This window comes from Triturus cristatus, chromosome 7 (genome assembly GCF_964204655.1).
Source record: "Triturus cristatus chromosome 7, aTriCri1.1, whole genome shotgun sequence".
Classification (NCBI taxonomy): domain Eukaryota; kingdom Metazoa; phylum Chordata; class Amphibia; order Caudata; family Salamandridae; genus Triturus; species Triturus cristatus.
Window position 1 is genome coordinate 1,691,186,370 of NC_140590.1, and position 9,219 is coordinate 1,691,195,588.

The 9,219-nt window shown below is 42.2% G+C and overlaps 1 protein-coding gene across 6 annotated transcripts in view; it reads right to left on the minus strand.

Moving 5' to 3' along the window:
* Positions 1–2,349, minus strand: part of PEX5 (peroxisomal biogenesis factor 5) — a 160,911-nt gene extending 158,562 nt beyond the window's left edge. For 2 of the 6 annotated variants that reach the window (XM_085619874.1, XM_085619871.1), the window contains exon 1: positions 2,225–2,349. The gene's annotated coding sequence lies outside the window, so the exon portion shown is untranslated. Of the gene's footprint in view, positions 1–1,967; positions 2,064–2,224 lie in introns of those variants that run through there. The other 4 variants (XM_085619875.1, XM_085619872.1, XM_085619873.1 and 1 more) reach the window with 3 other exon arrangements.
* Between the last annotated feature and the right edge of the window lie 6,870 nt (positions 2,350–9,219).

Consider the following 9,219-nt stretch of genomic DNA (forward strand, 5'->3'; position numbering starts at 1 on the left):
TGAATTATTAAGTTAATGGGGGTGTCAGCTGTCCCAAACGAATCACCTCATTTCTGAATTCACATGTCTACCATCATCAGTACCTCACTCTCATCACACACCAAACAAATGTGAACTTGCATTTTGCAGCATATCCAACGACACGTCATATTTCTAACATAAAACCCTTGGTAACTAAACCACAATTGTGTATAGTCTATTTTACAGCTCTTAATGTGTGTTATCTCTCTTCAAGTAAAATTCCTTAATTTCTTATTTTCCATAAAAAAAAGCTTCTCCGCATATGGTTTGCCACTGCATCCAAAATTAGAGCTTCTTTAAATTTAACACATGACAAAAAAACTTTCTGGTGCAGTTGTAAGCCATTTCTATTCCATGTGGAATTTCAACTATTTGCTCTCTCTTATAGTTTTCAAACTATGTACAATAATTAAATACATAATCAGTCTGAATCAATCACCATTACAAATTAATGTTTTGCAATCTCCTCCTATCAGTTAATACCACATGGCTCCTCTAGGCATCACATTAAAGGCCTTATTTAGAGTTTGCAGAAGAGAATTTACTCCACCAGGGCGCGGGAGTAAAGTACTCCATCGTCCTGAGGAAGTACCTGCCCACCAAATTTTGAGATATTCGCTGGCCCAGTGGATATCTCTTGAATATACACAGACCGCCATCACAGACGTTCCTGTAAATGCTTTAAAAGTCTGACCGACGTATTTTTTCAATATAATGAAGTCATCCAGCAAACTTTCACATTTTTTGATATTGTGAAAAACAAAATCCCAAAGCGAGATTTTGTTTTTGGAAAAAAAAAATGACCCTCAAGCCATGAGAGCTTTTTTCCATGACGCCAAGGGTCATTTTACAGTTTTCACTGCCTCTTACCGCCAGGCTTTCCCTGTCAGTAACGGACAGTGAATACTTGCCATTTGTTCATCCATTCTATATAGGGCGGGAAGACTAATGGCAAAACCTCAGACGGTTATTACTCTTTCAGGCTGTGTATCTCAGAGACGGAGTAGTGTTAGTCGTTGACAACTCTGAGGCGGGCAGACCTTCGGTTTGGTGGCGACGGTACTCTGTCGTGATGGATTACCCTATCTACCAAACTCTAAATCAGGCCCTTAGCCCTCCCTTTATTATTAAGAAATTATACTTTACTATGATATTAACTCCAAATTGTCTTCAAACTCATGTTTCATTTACTTGCTGTTTAATTCTTAAGATAACTGCTCAATGATTTCTAACTTGGGGTTATTTCACTTAGAAGCACACGTTTATTTTCCGCATCATATTGGATGATATATCGACAGTCACACAATACCGCAGCTTAATATGCCTTAACCAATTAAACATGTTCAATGTATGATTTCTTAACATCAAACGGTGGGTATCACTCCAGCAACTTTATGTCAGACAGTGACATAACTCCAGACAGCTGACGTCACGTTGTGACATCACTCCAGAGATATCACCCAGAGACCAACTGTCAAACTGTGACCTCACCCAGAGACCTGATGTCAGACTGTGGCATTTCTATATAAACGAGAAACCATTCTGTGGTATAACTGTAAAGCAGTTAAGTCAGGCAGTCCTCCATGAAGGAACTTCACAGCAGGCTGTGAACTCACTGCTTCAACGTTGTGTCAAACGGCAACGTCGCAGCAGTAAACCTGAGGCCAGACAGTTCTACCACTGCAGGAATTGGACTAGGCTGCCCTTTCAGTTTCCACGTTCACATCTTAAGGCACTAGTCCCAGCACATTCGGGCTCTTCAGTTAGTACACGCCGCGGGGAGTGAGGCAGCACTGGCGCCAATAAGTCTCAAAGGTTGCGCTCTGTGCTTTAAATGGGTCGGTAGTGACATGCACCTGAAGGCACTATAGAGTGAGCTTGCCTGGTGACATGTTGACACTAAAAAATGTAAGAATACATAAAAATGCGAAACAAAAAAACTATACCGTTGTACTCTTTCGGCTTGTGCAGGGTGGTATGAGATCTAAGTCCAGACACGTCTCTCTGACACATCACCTGTAGACTGGCACAGTGTGTCGTAATCTGCACTTTGGAACCCCCAACGAACAGACCCTCTGGGCCTGTTTGAGGGTTTGCCCTCTTTGCCCTGGGTTTTAATGTGCAGTAAAAGCAACGAGTTTGGATATGGGAAGCATTGTCGCCTCCTGCCGAGAGTATCAGAGAGAAGGGTAAAAATCCATACCTACTTCGGCTGTATATCCTCCCTGGGTCGGCACTGCAGCCCCGCTGCTGCACTGCCAGTTAGGGATGTGAAAACAAGCACAACCCGATCCTGAAAAGAAGGGCGAAACAAAAATAAGGATAACGAGTGTTACTAAAAGTGCGAGAGGGTATTTCTTTGGTCCGCTGGGCGAATCGTGAGCTTCCTTCTTCTATGTTCCTTAACCTACCCGGAACCGCGAGGATGCAAATGACACTGATCTAATTACGTTATGTAGAGGGCTGTATAATGTTATATGTATTTCTGTTTTACAGCTAAATTAATCAGGGTGCAGGCTTCACGTTGCTGGAATTATACTAACGTTCGTTTGATATCGAAACTCCAACAACGCCTCGTGGTAAAAAGGGTGACGAGTCTTTTCAGATTTTTTTTTTAAATAAAAAAACATTTTATTTGAAACCAAATGATACAGATTATATTAGATAGTGAGATATATATATATATATATATATATATATATATATATATATATATATATATATATATATATATATATATAATTTTGCGGGGAAGGACGGGGGCAAAACTTCAAGATGGCTGACATTCATATCCGAAGCAAATGCAGGAAATACTTGTCCCTTTTCTGTTTCGCAGCTCTTTCTTTGCTTATGAATTATTAACTTCAGCAGTCTCCAGCTGCTATTGTATTTGATTTCTTGTAAACACGTTAATTTAAAGCAGCTTGATACGTTTTCAGTCTTCATCTGACACCTCCTGAAAATGTTTTGTGTCCTCTCCTGCAGCTGTCCCTCGTCCAACTTTCCTCTCGACAGCTTCTTTAGTCTCGTTTTGTTTCTTGCCATCGGAGTGTGGTTTTGCTGTATTTGTGAAGAAGTAAGATGCTTTCCGTTGTGTGTGGTCTCGCAGACTGCTTCTGGCTTGTGTTGAAGGTTCCTGTTGTAATGCAGGGAATTAAGGGAACAAAAAGCTTCTGTTGAAGAGGACAATTTACTTTTTTCTTCTGTCACCATCACTGATAAGTATCAACCTAGAACCCTCCCGAACCTAACTTTCGAGTAGGAGCCAAACTGATCGCTGGGGCAGGGAAAACATGTGAACAATGCAAAGTATTATCACTACATGTAATTGCATTACTATAAGTGATTGCATTACTATACAATAGAGAGGATGTGGTCCCTCGGCTACGCTGCCGCCTCTGGTGCAGGAAACCAGGGATCGAGCTTTGAGGTCGCGTCCACATCCTGCGATTCTGGGCAAATCACTTAATCTCCCCGTGCCTGAATGTGTAATGTAAATACGGTGCTATGTAAAGCGCTCCAATACCTTCGGGTCGAGTTCACGCTATATACATATGCAAAATAAATAATAATATATATATATATTTAATTACAACACATCTCCCTTTAGTGGGAATAAAGATATTACCATCCCTGAAAAACGTTTAAAGAATGTGTTCTGATATGGGTGTTAAACTTGACTTTATCTGCTAAGGTGGAGGTGTCAGCTCGAGATTCCCTAACCACAGGGGATTCCTATCTACATTCCCCTGCAGGGACAGCAATAAAAGGAATTGCTGGACTTGATGCGCAAGGTACCTGCCATGAGTTGAGACACTCGGCAATGAGGTGGCACATTTTCTCCATCCACTCCTGGGCAAGTATCATGCTCTCAGATGAACTGGTTAACATCACACTTTGACACCATTTTCTTATTTCAACACTTTGCATCTTGAGTTGCAATACTTTACTTTGACAACTTATATAGGCCTATAATACCTGCTCATTCCTTTCACTGTTCTCTTGGGGATACAGATCCTAACAAAATCCCGACCTGGATATCCTGTACTGTGGACCTATGTAGGAAGGTATATCTTGTCTCAACCTTTTTCTGATGGTTTGAAATGTTGCTGCGTATGGCTGCCCTTTCTTACTTAGTGTAGGGAATCTTTTCATCACTCAATTTTGTTTAAAGCCACCATGGGCAAAGCTTAGAGGACGTCTGTCTACCTTTAAGTAGCCAGAAAAGGAATACCCCTGTTACCGAATGGTTAGAAATCCTGTATGCCCACAACCTATTACAAATAGACAAAATGTGTGGATCATTGCCCATTAATGCAAAGCGGACACTCTCTTTGAGGTACCTATTGAATCGTTCCACTTGCTCATTGAACTGAGGGTCGTGCAAGTCAGTGCGAATGTGAGAAAAAGTGGCGATGTAGCAAAACCTCAGTGAATTCCCTGGAACACAGTTGGACCCCATTGTCTGTAATTAGAGTTTCCGGAAATCCTATCCTGCTGAACTCTTCCATCAGGAATTCTAGCACTGCAGATGTGGTGATCTGTCTGAATTTCACTTCTGGCAACTTGGAGTGGTAGTTAACAAGCACAAGGACAGTCTGCATGTTGGACGGTAGGCCTTAGAATGGGCCACAAATATCTAATTGTAACTTCCTCCACGCCATAGTGGGCCAGGTTACACTTTTCATGGGAGGTACATGGGTTTTACAACTTTTGTTGTAAAACACATGCACACACTTTACATGACCTTACAACATGCTTGGTCTCGAGGTTCATGCCTGGCCACCAATAGTAGTCTCTAAAAAAAGATTTTTTAAGGCTTACATTCACGTGTTCCTGGTGGCCTATTTTTACTAGACCATCACATACGCCCTTGGGAGGTATAGATTTATCATTCTTGAACACCATATCATTTACCACACTTATTTCTTGAGCAATTTGAGAGAAAGAATGCAGAGAATCCTTCAACGGTTTGGAGGGTGGCCACCCTTTCAGTATCTATTCCTTCACTGTCTTTAGTTCATCATCTTTAGCATTCTCCGTAAACCACACACTCCCTTCTATTCCTTCCCCCAAACTTCTGCACACATCACCAACACATGCCACCATGTCACCCTCATCCATGCAAAGGTTTGACTCAAGGGGTTCATTAACAGGAAACCAGGAAAGGCAGTCTATTGGTTGGTTGCATTTAACAGGTACATGGGAGAACCCCAAACTGTATTCCTGCAATTTCTAACATAACCTTGCAACCTGTGCTGTGAACTTTCCTTCACCCACTGGGGACAAGTGTTTAATGAGGGGCTTGTGGCCTGTGTGTATTGCAATTTGGCTGCCTCATACATAGTGCCTGAAATGGTCTATGGATCAAACACATATGAGTAGCTCTCTTTCAATTACAGAGTATCTCCATTCAGTCTCGCTCAAAGTTCTGGATGCATATGCTACTGTCCATGTTTTGTTGCCAGCCGTTTGTAAGAGGATGCTGCCCAGCCCATCAGCACTGGCATCCACTGAAATAATGCACAATTTTTCTGCAATAAAAGGTTGCAGAGTGGGATCCTCTGTTAGCTGTCTTTTGATGTTGATAAAAGCTTTGTTTTGTTCATCTCTCCACACAAATTCAGCATTTTTCCTTAAAAATTTGCTTAAGGGTTCCATTAAGGTGGCGAAGTCATTAACTAATTTACTGTAGTATTCGTATAATCCGGCTAAAGATCTCATCTTATCCTTTTCATACGGTGGAGGGTGAAGATGGATAGCATCAGCTACGGATTTCTTTGGATTTACTCAGTTTCCTGAAATAAAGCGGCCCAGATATTCCACCTCTGGTTTGAAAATTTCACATTTGTGAGAGCTTAGAAGTAACCCTGCCTCTATCAGCCTTCTTCATACTTCACTAATTCACTATTCTTCGTGTTCCTTTTCAGTCTTTGTGAAGATCAGCATATCACCCTGGAAGCAACATACCTTGGCTTTTATATCTTTGGAAAGATGAAAGATCATCCTTTGCTAAATGGAAGTGGCGGATGATAAGCTTCAAGGCATTCTTTTCTACTGATATATTTTGAAAGGAGTGAATAAAGCTGTCAAGTGATGGGATTGCTTTGGCAAGTCATTCCGATGATATGCATGGTGTAAGTCCTTAGTGGAGAAGACCGTTGCTCCATTCAACATCGAAAGGAGATCAATGATCCCAGGCATGGGATGGCTATCTGCTTTGATACACGCATTGATAGCTTTGAGGTCCACACATCTTCAATTATATCATCCTTATGAAGTTTCTCCAACAGTTTTTGTAGGTCATTTTTTGCACTAATTGGCACATTTGTCATTTTGTTTCACTGGCTTAGAATTCTCTTTTATTCTTATGTAATGGGTAAACCCTTTGAGTTTTGCATTCCTTTCACAGAAAAGTTCTGGAAACAAGTGTTGAAATCGCACTCATGGATCATCTTCATTGATGACCATGACCGGTTCAGCAGCACAATGATATATTATTATCTTCAAGAGTCTTTGGTCTCTCCGACCCAATGCACAGAATCCTGATTGAGCGATGTATATTTTTACTTCCGCCGATCTATTCTTGAAGGATACTTTGGTATGGAAATATCCAATCAGACTTATCCTGTTTTCATTGAATGTCACCGCTTGGATATCAGCTGGAAGCAATGATATGTGATCTGTTGACCAAATGCCTCCAGAATGTTTCTGGGTATTTTACTGATCGGTGATCCTGAGTCAGCTAGAAATGTGAACTCTGCCCCCTTCAGTTGGAGTACACATTTGGGAGGTTTCAAATTTACGAAATCATTGTTTCCATCTGATCTAATCACCAATACCAGACTAGTGTTTTCCTCCTCACTTTTTGCATTGATTTCACTGATTCCTTCTTCAGATATGTGGGCAACTTTCTCACTGCTGCCCTGTTTTGCTTCTCTAGCAAAAGGAACAAATGATGGACTGAACATTGAAACAATGCAACCATTCACCTCCAGTCACAAAGATCTTTGTTTAATCCATCATTCTTTTGCTCACCACGCCACCTCAGTTTGAACCCAGCCATATGCAAATCAGTCTTTGCCCCATTGGAACAGTCCAGGACAAACTGCCAAGCCAGGTCCTCCCTGGACCAGAAACAAGCATCCTGGGACCGGTTTCGGGGCTTCACCCCTCATCAGCCAGGCTAGCTTGAATCCAGTGGCACAGTGAGCACAGGACCCACGTCTGGGCATACCCTTACCACTTAGGACGACAAAAGCAAAAGGAAAAAAAAAATGGACGGAATGTTGAAACAATGTGAACATTCACCCCCAGTCACAAAGATCTAGGTTTAATCCATTGTTCTTTTGCTCACCGTGTCACCCCAGTTTGGACCCAGCCATATGAATGTGTGATTTATCCAGTATTCCGTCCATCATTTGTTGCAGCAGCATTTTTCGCCCTAAGTGGGATGGGTATGCCCAGACGTGGGCCCCTTGCCCACTGTACCCCTGGATTCAAGCTAGCGTGGCTGATGAGGAGTGATATACCCCAAAACTGTTCCCAGGAAGCTTGTTACCGGTCCAGGGAAAACCTGGCTTGGCAGTTCGGGCTGGATTGTTCCCATGAGGAACAGGGTCAAGACTGATTTGGATATGGCTGGGTCCAAACTGGGGTGGCATAGTGAGCAAAAGAACAATGGATTTAAACCAGATCTCTTGACTGGGGGAGAATGTGTGTTTATTCAGCATTTTGTCCATCATTTGATGCCGCAACACTTTTCGCCTTAAGTGGGATGGGTATGCCCAGGTATGGGTCCCTTGCTCACTGTGCCATTGAATTCAAGCTAGCCTGGCTGATGAGGGATTATAAACCCCAAAACTGATCCCAGGATGCTTGTTTCTGGTCCAGGGAGAACCTGGCTTGGCAGTTCGGGCTGGATTGTTCCCATGAGGATCAGGGTCAAGACTTATTTGCATAGGGCTGGGTCCAAACTGGGGTTGCGTAGTGAGCAAAAGAACAAAGCATTGAACCCAGATCTCTTGACTGGGGGGGAATGTGTGATTTATTCAGCATTCCGTCAGACATTTGTTGCTGCAGCACTTTTCGCCTTAAGTGGGATGGGTATGCCCAGGCGTCGGTCCCTTCCTCACTGTGCCACTGGATTCAAGCTAGCCTGGCTAATGAGGGGTGATATACCCTAAAACCGGTCCCAGGATGCTTGTTTCCAGTCCAGGGAGGACCTGGCTTGGCAGTTAGGGCTGGACTGTTCCCATGAGGAACAGGGTCAAGACTGATTTGCCTATGGCTGGGTCCAAACTGGGGTGGTGTAGTGAGCAAAGGAACAATGGATTTAACTCAGATCTCTTGACTGGGGGAGAATGTGTGAATTATTCAGTATTCTGTCAATCATTTGTTGCCTCAGCACTGTTTCTGTGCATACCTTTACAAAGTGGCTCCATCAATGACAGACACTGCACTCCTTGTTCCCGGCAGGGCATCTTTTTGAGTTAGTGAAATGAGATAGGCTTCTACATCTATAACATTCCATTTTGACTCCTGCTCTCTTCTCTCTGTGTAGATGCCTTTTGTCAAATTTCCACTCTTTCATAAAGCATTCTTCTACATCCTTCCTCTGATCTTTGACTTCATTAACCTCCTTCACCAAGGACATAGATTGTTCTATGACTTTCACTGATTTCAACACCTCTTCTTGAGATGGGTCACCCATGACATTGTTCTTGAATTTTTCTTATATTAGTATTCACTGTCAGTTGAACCCTGATCATTTCATCAGTCTTCGAACCAAAATTGCAGATGGTGTAAAGACTTCTCAAGGCTGGTAAAAATTCATCAAAACATACATTTTTCCTTTGTCTCCTGGTATAAAAGTAGTATCTTTCTAAGGTGGTTTGAATCTTATTTCTAGTCTCAACATTGCCTGCTCAAATTCATCTAGATCCTCCTCGTCATTGGGTGATTGTACTTTGGGTAGTGGTCTGACATTTTTTTGACTTTCTGAACTTAGTAGGTGGAGTAAGATGCACTTTTTCCTTTCAACAGGCATCGTGTTGAAAGGATCTATGGCTGTTTGATAGGTAGTAAATTCTTCTTTCTACTTTTTCCACTCAGCTGGTGGATCTCCTTTGGTCTGTCAAAATTTGTGAGGTGGATCAAACCGCATGATGCCATTATTATATTGATGAAATAAGTAAT